Source organism: Panthera pardus, unplaced genomic scaffold (assembly GCF_024362965.1).
Source record: "Panthera pardus isolate Hobbes unplaced genomic scaffold, ASM2436296v1 HiC_scaffold_11, whole genome shotgun sequence".
Lineage (NCBI taxonomy): Eukaryota > Metazoa > Chordata > Mammalia > Carnivora > Felidae > Panthera > Panthera pardus.
The window spans coordinates 86,730,753-86,745,183 of record NW_026526666.1 but is presented as its reverse complement, the minus strand read 5'-3'; the positions used below and the strand labels follow the sequence as shown (position 1 = coordinate 86,745,183).

General features: G+C 42.4%; 1 long non-coding RNA gene across 1 annotated transcript; it reads left to right on the top strand.

Annotated features, from left to right (window-relative positions):
- The first annotated feature begins 252 nt into the window (after positions 1–252).
- LOC109256845 (uncharacterized) lies at positions 253–9,726 on the top strand. Its single transcript, XR_008417102.1, has 3 exons — positions 253–534; positions 5,871–5,953; positions 8,595–9,726. It is a non-coding gene; the product is annotated as an uncharacterized LOC109256845 (long non-coding RNA).
- Positions 9,727–14,431: the final 4,705 nt, after the last annotated feature.

Sequence of the window (14,431 nt, the reverse complement as noted above, 5' to 3'; positions counted from 1 at the left end):
TCACAGTTTAATATTGCAAAATCTGGGAAATGTTGAAATGTGGCTGCTATTCTAATTGAACTTTTTCAGGCTCTTTCGAATTGGTTTTTTTCCTGCTGGATCCCGAAACAACCGCCTTTTTAAAAGTTCGGGAAGGTGTTTTGGACTACAAACTCAAGTAAGCTCACGAGCTGATGTCCTGCTCTGGTGAACGCTCCTGACTCACATCTTTGTGTACATACAGCTGCGGGGGGCGGGGGGGGGGGAGAGGCTTTAACTTGAAAAACCCGAGTTCCTTCTGTTCGGTAGCCCTTTAAAAATTCCCCCCAGTCAGTATTTTGTTTAATTTCCTTTGAGTCGCAGCGGTGCAACGTGGTGTTGCTCTTGGTTTTATCAACCCACTGCCTCCCCCAAGATTATTCCCCGTTGTTTTAAAGTAGAAGGGAGGTCACCAGGCTGTAGTGAAATGTGGCCAACTCCGGCTGGGACCAAGTTGGCCCAACCGGCTTCTCTAAAGTAACTGGAAGTTTTCTGACAGGAAACCGGTCAGTTCTTGTAAGTCTCGGCACCGGTTCCCACGGCCCCGGCGGCGGCGGCGCCCCCGACGCCCCTCTCGGGGCCGGGGAGGGGCGCGGGGTGCGGGGCGCTGTGGGCGGCAGGGGGCAGCAGCGGGAACCCGTTGTTCTCGAGGTGGGGGGTGGGGCGGGAAGCCGCGCCCCCCCCCCGTTTCCGCGCCCCGCTCCCTCCCCTCCCCCTCTCGCGCCTTCCCTCCCCTCCCCGCGGGGAGGAGGGCGGGGGCGCGGAGCCCTCCCCCGGGACAGGGGGGCGTGCGCGTCCCCTCCGCTCCCCTCCCCCCCGGCCGGGCTCTCCTGGCTCCCCGAGGCGGGAGTTTCCAGGAAGAGCTCAGAGCGCGGCCGCACCACCGAGCGCACGGAGACATCAAGTAGTCCCTCAGAGCGACCTTATTAGAGAATTCTAGCTGCCAGGGGCAGTCAGAGTCGCAACGCCGAAGAGATAGGGGGTGAGAGCCGGCCTGAGGGCCTCAGGGAAAGAGGTCCGAGCTCCCACTTTGCATTGCCGGAGAAAGACGTGTGGGGGAGGCGGAACGAGTTCCGGCGGAGGGCTCGGGCGCGCCCGGTGGAGTGAAGCGCCGCGCAGTCGAAGCGCTCACGGAGTTGAAGTGGGCGGGAAAACCCGGAACGGACTCTCCCTGACACGCCCAGGACCTCCCGTCCCATTTTTCGTGGGGGAGGGGACGAAAAAAAGCAACGGAGAGAAACGTGTTTCCTTTCCCGGCTACCTAAACCCCCACTGGAGAAAAAGGTGACGACCCGCCACCACGGGGTACGCGCGCCTGGACGCGCAGGTCCCGGCGCGGCGAGGAGGGGCCGCGTGGCTCCTCCTTCTCTAACGTCCGCGCCGTCGGCGCGGGGCGCGCGGTCAGAAACCCAGGCCTGTGCGCTGAAGGAGCTAGGCGCGCGCATGCGCGCGCTAGCGCGCGCTTCCCGCCCCTTTTCCTGAGAGCGTTCGCTTTCACCCCTCCCCCCACGTTCCTCAGCCGCCACCTCAGAGCCTCCCCCGCACCCAACCCTCTCTTTTCGGGGGAGGTGGCCCATCTTGCCTATCCACTGACTAACCCCTTCACCTCAGCTTTGCCCCGCCTCCCCTGAGCTTCGGTACAAACTCCGCAGCGAGCGCTCCGTTTTCACATTCCCGCCTCCGCCCTCTATTTCCCCTCCCAGCCCTGAAGCACTTCCTGCGAACTGCCCTGTTCTCGCTCCTCTGTGCGCGCCGCCTACTTCTTGCCCTAACTGGATGGCTGCTTTCACGTTGGCGGAGCCATGGGTTGTGATCCTGTGATTCTTCCTCTCTCTGAGTGGCGATCGCCTGCTCCATTTTACAGATGGGGAAGTTAAGGTCCAGAGGTCTGACTGGCTGGATTCTGAACACTCCTCGAGTTTTTTCCCCAAATCAAACCTGAGCTGACCCTGGAAAGATTTTTTTTTTTTTTTTACTTGTATTTATTTTTGAGAGACAGAGCACAAGTGAGGGAGGGGCAAAGAGAGAATGAGACACAGAATCCAAAGCAGGCTCCAGGGTCTGAGCTGTCAGCACAGAGCCCGAGGCGGGGCTTGAACCCACGAACTGTGAGATCATGAGCGCAGTGGAAGTCAGACACCCAACCGACTGAGCCACCCAGGCGTCCTGACCCTGGAAAGATTAAACCCTCGATTTCCACCAATTTTAAGCAACCTTGGAAAGCCAGTCCCCCAGTCTTTCTCTTGGGACCCTCAAACCTCTAGGGCAAGCCACAACAGACCGGTTAGCAAAAGCCATAGAAACAATTTACCCCAAATCAACTAGGTAGCGTTTACTAAGTCAGAAGGGCCAAGAGCCAAGTCGGCATCTTAAGACACAGGCTTTTATTTTTTTTATTTTTTTTTTCAAAAAAAAAAATTTTTTTTAACGTTCATTTATTTTTGAGACAGAGAGAGGCAGAGCATGAACAGGGGAAGGTCAGAGAGAGAGGGAGACACAGAATCGGAAGCAGGCTCCAGGCTCTGAGCCATCAGCACAGAGCCCGACGCGGGGCTGGAACTCACAGACTGTGAGATGGTGACCTGAGCCGAAGTCGGCTGCTTAACCGACTGAGCCACCCAGGCGCCCCAAGACACAGGCTTTTAGAGGTGATGGAGGTTATTTGCTCAATGTAAGGTCGTTTTTTTACCATGATGTGTAATATTTTCTCTTAGATCTTGTAATTCTCTTATTCCTTCCCCCCTTTGAGATTTTTTATTTTTCAGGATTTGAAAACATTTTGATGGAATTGGCCTCCTCGATTAAGAAAAAAGACTTTTTTAGGGGCGTCTGGGGGGCTCAGTCGGTTAAGCGTCCAACTCTTCATTTTGGCTTAGGTCATGGATGGTCTCATCGTTCTGGGATCTAGTCCCTTGTAGGGCTCTGTGCTGACAGCATTGAGCCTATTTGGGATTCTTGGAGAGAGACCCTCTCTCTCTGCCTCTCTCAAAAAAATTAACTTAGAAAAAATTTTTAATACCACTTTATTTTATAAAGATAACCTTTCCTTTTTGTTAATGTGGTTGGATATTATTATCCTGAATTCCCCCTCTTCCCAAAGTTACTTCTTCCCTGGGCTTCAGCTCTAAAGTTATCTCAAGTCCATGGGAGACAAGAGATGTCCTAGAGAATTCTTGAAGCACCACTACTGTAAACCTTTTGGTACCACAAACTTTAAAGCTATACCTGGGAACTGAAGGAAACAGGAGACTTGTGTAATTTTATGTATGTCTAGAGATTGATTACTTCAGATTTAGGGGCACCCGGGTGGCTCAGTCGTGAAGCATCCAGATTTGACTCAGGTCATGATCTCGCAGGTCATGAGTTCAGTCCCAGTCAGGTTCTGTGCTGACAGCTCAGAGCCTGGAGCCTGCTTCGGATTCTGTGTCTCCCTCTCTCTCTCCCCTTCCCTTGGCTCACACCTTGTCTCTCTCTCTCAAAAATAAACATTAAAAAAAAAAATTTTTTTTTTAATTCAGATTCAAATGTTTTGAGAGTCTCATTCCAAGCATTGTAAATTTGGATCTGTTTTGTTACATTTTGTGTGAAATGACACTTTTATCATGATTTTCCTCTATTGTAAATATTTCTAAATTGTTTATTGGGCTGATGTCTTCTAATCATGATGGTGGTCTTAAGAACCAGTCCAGATTCATTACAAGAGAGTTTTTTGTTAAGTAGAGTAAGAGTGTGGCGTGCTAACACTTTTCTGAACATTGTTCATCAAATGGATGCTTCCTATTTGCTAGGTCTTTCGTGGGATATAAAGTTGAACATGATAAGGCTATTCTTCTATTTTTTATTTTTTAATGTTTATTTTTGAGAGAGAGAAAGAGTGCAAGCGGGAGAGAGACATGGAGAGAGGGGGACAGAGGATCCGAAGTGGGCCCCGTGCTGACAGCAGCGAGCTGGATTCGGGGCTTGAACTCATTGAACCATGAGATCGTGACCTGAGCCACGTCAGACGCTCAACCAACCTGTGCCCTAAGACGGGGCTATTCGTACAATGCAATCTAGTAGTGGAGATAAAACTACTACAGGCTCAAATCAGTAAAAACTCATTGTTATTTCTTATTATTAAAAAAAAACACACAAGTTACATATGAATTTGTGGTTTCCACAATTCTCTCCCCTTGTTCACGTGCAGTCCTCAGGTTCTGAACGTGTAGATCAAGAAACAGAGCAATGAATAGTTAAGAACGAGCTAAACAGAAAATGAGCAGGAGTGGGTAGTGATTTAATGGGAATGTGAATAATGGCACAGTCCAATATTGAAAAAAAAGACAACAAGGATGTCAGGAAAGAGAAATTTAAGTGTAAGAATGTCCGGGTCTTCGGATTTTAAATGCTGAAGAAAGATGGGAAAGCATTAGGAATTATGTACTATTTAACTTTGCATGAGTGCTCACAAACATAGTTTTTATTTCAGGAAGGATAAATAGCCTTGCATTTAAGCCGTTGCCTACATACATAGATTTGGTGAGGAATTTTAAGGAAGACCAGTGGTAGAGTGGTAACATCTAGGTTGCAGTGGAATTCAAACTTCCTAAAGCAGGAGGAGGGGAGAGTCCTGTGATTACTTTAAACAGACTCCAAACTTACCCACCCACTCCCAAAGAAAATCATTTAAAGTCAAAGAGATTAAATGTAACTTAAATCTTAAAGTACTTTTTGACCAATTTAGAAAGCATTGCATTTGAACTTTAGCACTCGAAGTTGCCCTTCTAAAATGATTTTTCCACTTTTTGCTCCATTCACATACTCTATGTTTCTGCTGGGCTCTTGCTTCTGTAACCAGAGTTCACTGCAACTTCAACCTTGAAGTTACGTCCTGGTCTGCAAACTGATGCTTCTCAGGGGGTTGGTGCTGTAAGATAAGTAACTAGGTTTTCAGCTCAATCTCATTTTCTTTTTCTTTCTTTCTTTCTTTCTTTCTTTCTTTCTTTCTTTCTTTCTTTCTTTCATGTTTATTTGAGAGAGAGAGAGAGAGAGAGAGAGAGAGAGAGAGAGAGAGAGAGAATCCCAAGCAGGCTCCATGCTGTCAGCACAGAGCCCGATATGGGGCTCAAAATCACAAACTGTGAGATCCTGACCTGAGCCAAAATCAGATGCTTAACCACCTGAACCACCCAGACACCCCTATTTTTTTTAAAGAATTTTATTTTATTTTTTCAATGTTTATTTATTTTGAAAGAGGGAGGGAGAGCATGTGGGGGTGGGGGGAGGAGCAGAGAGAGAGAGAATCCCAAGCAGGCTCCATGCTCAGTGCAGGGCCCAATGCAGGGCTTGATCCCACTAACCATGAGATCATGACCTGAGCTGAAACCGAGTCGGACGCTTAGCTGACTGAGCCACCCAGGCACCCCAATCTCATTTTGTTTCTAACTTTTAAAATCAAAAGTTAAATTGTGAGAACCTCAGAACATAGTCTTTCTTAGGTGAAATGAAAACATTACATGTGAGAATGCACTACTTTTTATTAAATCTGGGGATCATTTTCAGAATTCTTATATGTGACTGTATTGTTACTTATAACCTGCAACAGTGGCCCATAGACAGTAGAGTCAAGCTGCTGTGGTTTATTATCACTAATCTGGGACAACAGTGGCGCTATCTGATTTCTTAAGGGAAAGTCACATTGTAGACTAAAACCTATAGAAAAATTGACACAAGTCATCAGCTCTTTCCTAATGGAATTTAGGCCTTGTTTTCCCCTTTATTGTCCACCTCTGTGTCATTTAGCATAAACATATCTTTATTGTTGGTCCTCCATGAAAGCTGGAATTCATAAGGGTTCTGTTTCTTCATTTTAGAAGCCACAGTACATTCACCAAGCCTTCTAAAGATGACTTCTGGCTGCTGCTACTGACTCCATTCTTTGCGGGATCCTGGGTATGTCATTCCTCTTATTTGGGCTTCCGTTTCTCTACCTTGGGTCTTGCTGGACCCACAACCAGCTCAAGGCCATTCTTCAGGGGGCCACTTTTTTTGCCTTAGTGCTGCAGGGCCCTGGACTCTTAAAGCAATTTATTCTTTTATTCAAATCAGTGTCTTCAAGTCGTATCTAGTTTTTCTATATTTGTGTGATAACTTTTATGTTGGAGGACTGAAACTTTGGGCTTGAATAACAATGTGATGTTAAGGTAGGGCCTTCGGGAGGCTGGGATTACCAAGAGACTATATCAGGGGTTCTAAACCGGGCATCCAGGATAAAATTCACGAGCATGGATGGGGAGAAAATTACATCTTTGTTTTCACTAATATTGAAATTTAGCACTTCCTTTTAGTATGAGTGTTAGTAACAAAATCATAGCAGTATTAGCAGTTCTGTACTTGGGAATGTCACTGATAGAAATCACAGATAATTTCCTACCACATTGCAGTTGCTGCAGACCTGTTGATAAGAGTTTGCACTCTTTTTTAAATTTAATGTTCTTATTTTTATTTTTGAGAGAGAGAGAGAGTACGAGCGGGGGAGGAGCAGAGAGAGAGGGAGACACAGAATCCGAAACAGGCTCCAGGCTCCGAACTGTCAGCACAGAGCCCGACGCGGGGCTCAAACTAACAAACTGAGAGATCATGACCTGAGCCAGTCGGATGCTTAACCGACTGAGCCACCCAGGCACCCCTGAAGTCTTTACTACTAGATCTTGTTATTTATTCTGTTAATAATGAAGCACATTGTATCATAAATTTTTAATATTTTGATCACTATTTCAGTATGTTGCATTTGGAAACCTATGTAATGTCGTCTGTAATTATTTAATGAGTTTAAAAACATCATTTTGACGAGAGGTCTGTAGGCTTCTCCACATTGACAAAGGAGTCCATGGTACAAAGAATGATTAAGAACACTTGCTTTGGGACACCTGGGTGGCACAGTTAGTTAAATATCTGACTCTTGAGCTTGGCTCAGGTCATGATCTCACAGTTTGTGAATTTGAGCCCCACATCGGGCTCTGCACTGACAGCATGGAGCCTGCTTGGGATTCTGTCTCTCCCTCCCTCTGCCCCTCCTCAACTTGTGTCCTCTCTCTCTCAAAATAAATAAACTTAAAAAAAAAAAAAAAGAACCCTGCTTTAATCAAAATAATTACTATTAGTAACGGGTTATAAACCATTGAATGAGATAAGAGCCTATGAGTCCACACTGATATAAAGAAGTAAATAAATCATTATATAAATGTAGGAAAAGTGAAAGCATTTCCTATCAGAGGATGACAACTAGTAAATATAGATGAAATGGTGGAGTGAGAAACTCACTCATGGATGCTGAAACTGGCAAAATGGGTGAAAGTTTGATGAGGAGCAGGATATTTGCATGGTGAAGTATCTCTCCATAAACGACTTTAATAATTATAAAGGGGAAATAGTGGAGGATCCTCGTTAATACCACCTTCACCAAGTCATCAAGCCTACGTCATCTCTTAATAAGAAGTGCTGAGGACACAACATTGCTTCACTGATAATCCTGCCAAAAATGTACAAACAGAACCTAATCATGAGGAAATGTCAAACAAACCCAAATTGAGAGCCATTTTACAAAATAACTGGCCTGTACCCTTCAAAAAATGTCAAGGTCAGGAGGGGTGCCTGGGTGGCTCAGTTGGTTAAGCGGCCGACTTCGGCTCAGATCATGATCTCGCGGTCCGTGGGTTCGAGCGCTGCGTCGGGCTCTGTGCTAACAGCACAGAGCCTGGAGCCTGTTTCAGATTCTGTGTCTCCCTCTCTCTGACCCTCCCCTGTTCATGCTCTGTCTCTCCCTGTCTCAAAAATAAATAAAATGTTAAAAAAAATTTAAAGGGGCGCCTGGGTGACGCAGTCGGTTAAGCGTCCGACTTCAGCCAGGTCACGATCTCGCGGTCCGTGAGTTCGAGCCCCGCGTCAGGCTCTGGGCTGATGGCTTGGAGCCTGGAGCCTGTTTCCGATTCTGTGTTTCCCTCTCTCTCTGCCCCTCCCCCGTTCATGCTCTGTCTCTCTCTGTCCCAAAAATAAATAAAAAACGTTGAAAAAAAAAATTAAAAAAAAAATTAAAAAAAAAAATGTCAAGGTCAGGAAACAACAGAAAGGCTGAGAAAGGCTGAGGAACTGGTCCAGATTAAAAGAGGCAAAAGAGACATGAAAACTGAATGTAGTGTGTGACCTTAGATTTGATCCTGGACTAGGAAAAAAAAAAAAAAAAAGCCCTAAAAAATGCTTTTAGTACAAATGGCAACATTTAACATGGATCGTGAATTAGATAATAGTATTGTATCAATGTTAAATGTCCCAATTTTTATATCTATACTGTGGCTGCATAGAGAATGACCTTGTTCTTAGTAAATAACACACGGAAGTATTTAGGAGTAAAAGAGTGTGATATCTAAGTCTCAAATGGTTCAGAAAAAATGCATATATTTATAAGTCTATATATATAAAGGTAGAATAGTAAGGCATATGGAGCAGAGGTAATAAAATTTGATTTGGATAAAAAACTTAAGAGGAGTTCCTTCTACTATTCTTTTTTTTTTTTTTTTTTATGTTTTATTTATTCTTAGAGAGACAGAGCATGAGCATAGGAGCAGCAGAGCGGAGGAGGAGCAGAGCAAGAGAGGGACACAGAATTGGAAGCAGGCTCCAGGCTCCGAGGGAGCTTCCAGCCCAGAGCCCGCCACGGGGCTCAAACTCACAAGCCGTGAGATCATGACCTGAGCCGAAGTCGGCAGCTCAACTGACTGAGCCACCCAGGTGCCCCACACTATTCTTTTGTTGTTGTTGTTGTTGTTAAGTTTTTACTTAAATTCCAGTTAATTAACATACAGTGTAATATTAGTTTCAGGTGCACAATATAGTGATTCAACACTTTCATACAACACCCAGTGTTCATCATAACAAGTGCATCCTTAATCCCCAGCACCTACTTCACCCATCCCCCCACACCCACCTCCCTACTGTGTGTTCTCTGTAGTTAAGATTCCTTCTACTATTCTTGAAATGTTCTGTCAGTTTGAAATTATATTGTTTTAGATCATTTGTTACACCCCCTCACTTTGAGGAGGTGAAAATTCATATTTTGGAAGGTGAAGACTCGCTCAAGATCGCAACAAGTTAGTGACAAGAGTTAGGGCCCAAACTCAGATCTCCAGATGTCAGTCCTCTTTTTACAACACTAACTGATCCTTTGGTGTTTGTGTTTGGATGGCAAAAATTGAGCCACCCCTTTTTACTTCTCTTTTTAGTTTCTTGGTTCCTTAGAGCTAGTTCCTTCTGCTAGAGAACCACAGTAACATAACTAAATGCTTCTTTCAGTTCCTTCATGATTAGGCAAGGATCAATTTGAAGTTTTCGAGCTTATGGTTGGGATACCCCTTTCTCTTGTAGGTTCAGCATCTTTCTTTACTGCCAACCTTTTCTGTACATAATTGGTTTCTTTTATATGGTATTACTTGTAACCCTTCTCCCATAGAGTAATGGTTTATTATATTGTTTAAACTTTTTTCCATAGGTCACGCCATCTCAAGGTCTTTTTATGTACTCTCAAGAAAATTGTATATTTTCTGGGACGCCTGGCTGGCTTAGTCAGTGGAGCATGTAACTCTTGATCTTGGAGTTGTGGGTTTGAGTCCCACACTGGGTGTAGAGGTTACTTAAAAATAAAAAATAATAAACAAATAAATAAACAAACAAATAAATAAAATGTTAAAAAAATAAAATTGTATGGGGGCACCTGGGTGGCTCAGTCGGTTAAGCATCCAACTTAGGCTCAGTCATGATCTCACAGGTTGTGGGTTCAAGCCCCACGTTGGGCTCTGTGCTGACAGCTCAGAACCTGGAGCCTGCTTCAGATTCTGTGTCTCCTCTCTCTGCCCCTCCCGATGGGTCTCTCTCTCTCAAAAATGAATACAAACATTACATTTTTTAAATAAAAAAATAAAAAATAAAATAAAATTGTATGTTTTCATTTCTGTGATTCTATGATTCCATTTTCTTGATGGAAAATTAAGGCATAATATGCTGGGAGAAAGAGAGGATATAGCATCTCAGAATTATAGTCTTAAGGAGAGTAATCTAACCACAGTAGTTGGGGTGGGTCATTTAATAGTTCTACTAGTTACTGACTAATATCAGCTTTATAAAGAAATTAAGGGCTCAAATATGTTGTTTTCTATTTACATAGAAATCAGCTAATTATCATCGGTATGAAGACTGCTTGTCTCCAAATGGGATAATGGAAAATAATTAACTTGAACCATATGAAATTGCTAGTTTTGTCACAACTGAATATCAACAGTTTTATATATGGCTCAACCTAATAGCAGTAAGTACATTATTAGATTTATTTTAGGTTATTAAATTGGGTTATTTTCTCTTCTCTTAGAGTGTTGGTAGAAAAATGGAGACCGTTCATGTGGGATCTGTTCTTGACTCTTCAACTTCTCTCAGTTTCTTTTCCTACTTTGGCTGTTCCTGTCTTCACTCCCTCTGTGAGAGTCTTGCTAGGCTTCAGATTCCTCCAAATTTCCATCTTGGCTTCTATTACCTTCCACCACTTGGGAGCCTTCCATTGATTCTTAGAAAGTTAAAGATGGAATATCAGAGGCAGTCTGTTCAATTTCCTTATACCCCAGATGAGGAAACAGAAGCTAGCATTATAACGCTGGTATCTGAGAGGTGGGGCAAGAATGCAATAGCCTGAACTCCCAGGACCCCGTTCTTTCTATCTCAGCACCCATGTTCTTATCTGGATCTTATATTTCCTACAGTGTAATTGTATGGACTTGGGTCTCTGTCAGTCTCTCTCTCTTTCCTATCCTTATCTTTTACTTAGCTCTCAATTCTCAATCACCTGGATCTTCCTTATTTCCTCAGTTTTGCCTTTCTACCATTCCAGAGCAGACTTAGCTTATGCATTCTGTCTGTCATTTTTGCCATGGCGAAAGGTGAAGAAATAGTTGTATTGGGGCGCCTGGGTGGCTCAGTCGGTTAAGTATCCGACTTCGGCTCAGGTCATGATCTCGCGGTCCGTGAGTTCGAGCCCCACGTCGGGCTCTCTGCTGACAGCTCAGAGCCTGGAGCCTGTTTCAGATTCTGTGTCTCCCTCTCTCTCTGGCCCTCCCCTGTTCATGCTCTGTCTCTCTCTATCTCAAAAATAAACAAGTAAAAAAAAAAAAAAAAAAAAAAAAAAAAAAAGAAATAGTTGTATTCCGTGATTTTTACTTCCTGGGGTGATACAATGGGGGAGTGGCTGAGATCATTTTATTTTAAGATAATGAAAGCTACCCTTGTATATTTGTGTATCTTCAGTGCATTATCTTATACTTACACAGTATTTTGAAAATAATTTAAGAAAAAATAGTGGTTGATAATATCTGCCTCCACCATAAAAAATTCCATAGTCCAATGGAAACAATTGACAAGAATTAGAATATTATTAGTTAATGAATGAGCGATCTTCTGTTAAGCCCCCAAAAGTAGAGTCTTGAATTGTATTCGACTTGCTGAAAAAATACCATTATCTATATTCCTAAAATATGAATTGTTTATTTGAAAAGACCTTTGGTAATCAGGTTCACAGGAACAGAGTAAAGTATCAAGAAAAAGAATTAGCAAGAAGGAAGTGAAAGACGAGGGTAGTGAACAAGTCTTTGGGTCCTAATAATAATGTAGATTTTTTTTTTTAATTTCCTTAAGTAATCTCCAAGACCAACGTGGGGTTCAAACTCATTATCCCGAGATCAAGAGTCACATGCTCTACCAACTGAGCAGCCAGGCTCCCTAATGTAGCAATTCTTAAAGGGAAGAGGAATGGTAATAATAATTTCTCATAACTTATGTATTTTTAAGATAGTTCTGTTAGCGATTCAGCCCCTAGTTAACAAAACCTGGAAGAAAATGTTTGGTGTATGGATCTGGTACCTTGAGGAGTATCTCAGATTTTTTTTCTCCTTTAAAGACTTAGCTGTTGATAAGAAGTTCCCTGTAAACACCTTATTTTGTCAGCATTTGCATCTTTGCAGCCCAGGAATTTGGTTTTATGTGCTTTACCTGCTTCAGGATAAATTGACCTTCTATTGGTAGGTGTGTGGTATGCAAAATGCTACTTCAGCGGGGACTTTGGGTAAGCACTGACTGATGGATGTAAGAAGTCAATGGAGACTTTGTCCTAAGGCCAGTGTTTGTATTTTCTTCCTTCTGCCATGTAGCTTTTCAGAGAAATAGTCTTTGGGTTTTTTTTATTAGTTAATCTCCCACTGCCATCCCCCAACCCACCCCCATCTTCACGTCCCCACCATCTTTTTATGTGTAAACTAAGCCTTTGTTGAAAGCAATTTATGGCAAAGTTATACAATTTTCTTCGGAAAATAAAAAATGGATATGTATGTGAGTATCTCTGGTCTCTTTTCCTTTTCAAGCTTTAATCACCCTGTTATTCATAGACCTGATTTGGAAAAATGAAGAAAAGAAAGGACTATTCATTTGAGGTAAATGGTGTTAACCATGAATAATTGTAAATGGGCTTTTAGAGACTTAATGATTCTGTCTTAATAAGGTAACAACCCTTAATTCCCTAAGTTTATAACCTACGAACTTGCAGAGTTTTCTCCAACTATCAGTTGTTCCTGTTAGACAGCCAGAGCTGAAAAGATGTAGTATGTATCTCAGGGTTCATTCACAATTATAAAGTGAAACTGAAATGTGACAAACAGATTACTAGATGCCTTATCAAATACAGAGAAATCAGTCGCTCATTACTCATGCCTCTCTTCTACAAGTATTTCCTACAAATACAGTGGGCAATACATTTAAAATGTTTTCACTTTAGCTTATTTTACTAATAGCTATTATCTTTTTATTTGTTGAATTTGCTCCAGGACTCCAGAAAAAAAAAAGCCTTCCTGATAAACTTTAAAGAATGACACTGCTGATGACTACCCTTTCAGATTTCTTCTTGACTGAAGGGTTTAATTGATGAACTTGTCTTAGTCAAGAAACTACCTAGATCCATTCTGCTTGTTCAGGATTCACCAATCTCTTAAAATTTGTTTCAAATGCCTTCATCTTCATGAAAATTTTCTAATAAGATGGCCAAGATGATCTTTTCTTCTCTTTTAGCCATCCACTGACACATTATACATACCAGTGTTTACCAAGCCAGCTGGATTCTTTGAGATATTACTAGGTGTTCAGAGTGAAATAAATTTAGTAAACATGGTATATTATTTCCCTCTCTTGAATATATGTATAATTTATATTATGCATATATTATGAATGAATATTAAAGTCTCTGAGAAGATCTGCAATAAAAGAAATCTGCCTAATTTTGTTTAGTCCATTGTACTTAGTAAATACTTTCTAAATTGCAAGTTGTAACTCAAATGTCACTTTCTGCAGGAAGACTTTCATGACTCCCTCAGGCAGTATCCAATGTGTCTACCACTGAATTCACATAGCTTAGACTTACACTATAAAGTGCTATAAAAATTTAGTTTCCGTTAATATTATGATATAATCTTTTGATTGTAAGCAACAGACAACTCAACTCAAACTGGCTTAAACAATTAAGGGATGGGCACCTAGGTACCTCAGTTGGTTAAGCTCGGCTTAGTTTCGGCTCATGTCACAATCTCACAGATTTGTGAGATTGCACCCCACGTCAGGCTCTATGCTAACAGCACAGCATGGAGACTGCTTGGGATTTTCTCTCTCTCTCTCTCTCTGTCTCTCTCTGACCCTCCCCCACTCATCATGCTTTCTCTCTCTCTCTCAAAATAAATAAACATTAAAATAAATTAAGAGAATTTGTTAATCGTCACCTGAAACTTGGTCCTCAGTATTGAGGCTCAGTGATATTACCAAAGACCTGATTTCATTTACAAAATCTTTGATTTTCTAAATTTTGCTCGGTATGGGTCAATATGCTCAATCTCAATATGACTGTAGCAGTTTCTAAGAGAGCTGTATGTGCTTCCCTCATCTCTAGTAGTAAAAGAACATCTCTCAAGGCAGCTACTTCAGAATAGCAAGGAAGCATCTTTCTCAGAAGCCCCAGCAAAGATCTTTTCATATCTCATCGGTTTGAATTATTGTCACTTGCCTGTCACTGAACTAATCAATGTCCATGGAGATAGGATGTGCTGGACTTAAGCCAATAAGGGCTACCCTGGATTTGAGTGTGAAGTCAGCTTCTTTAGAAGCTTCCTTATGTTATTACACATAAGAGAATACGGATACTGTACTAATAGGAAGGAGGAACTGAAGTTGGGAAGCCAAAACCAATAAAAATCCACTGCATGATGCTTACCACTATCCATTACTTCTGTATCAATACATTGATGCATTAATCCAAACGTAATTAGTACATTGATTAATCATTCTGTAGTAGTTAACTTTCTTC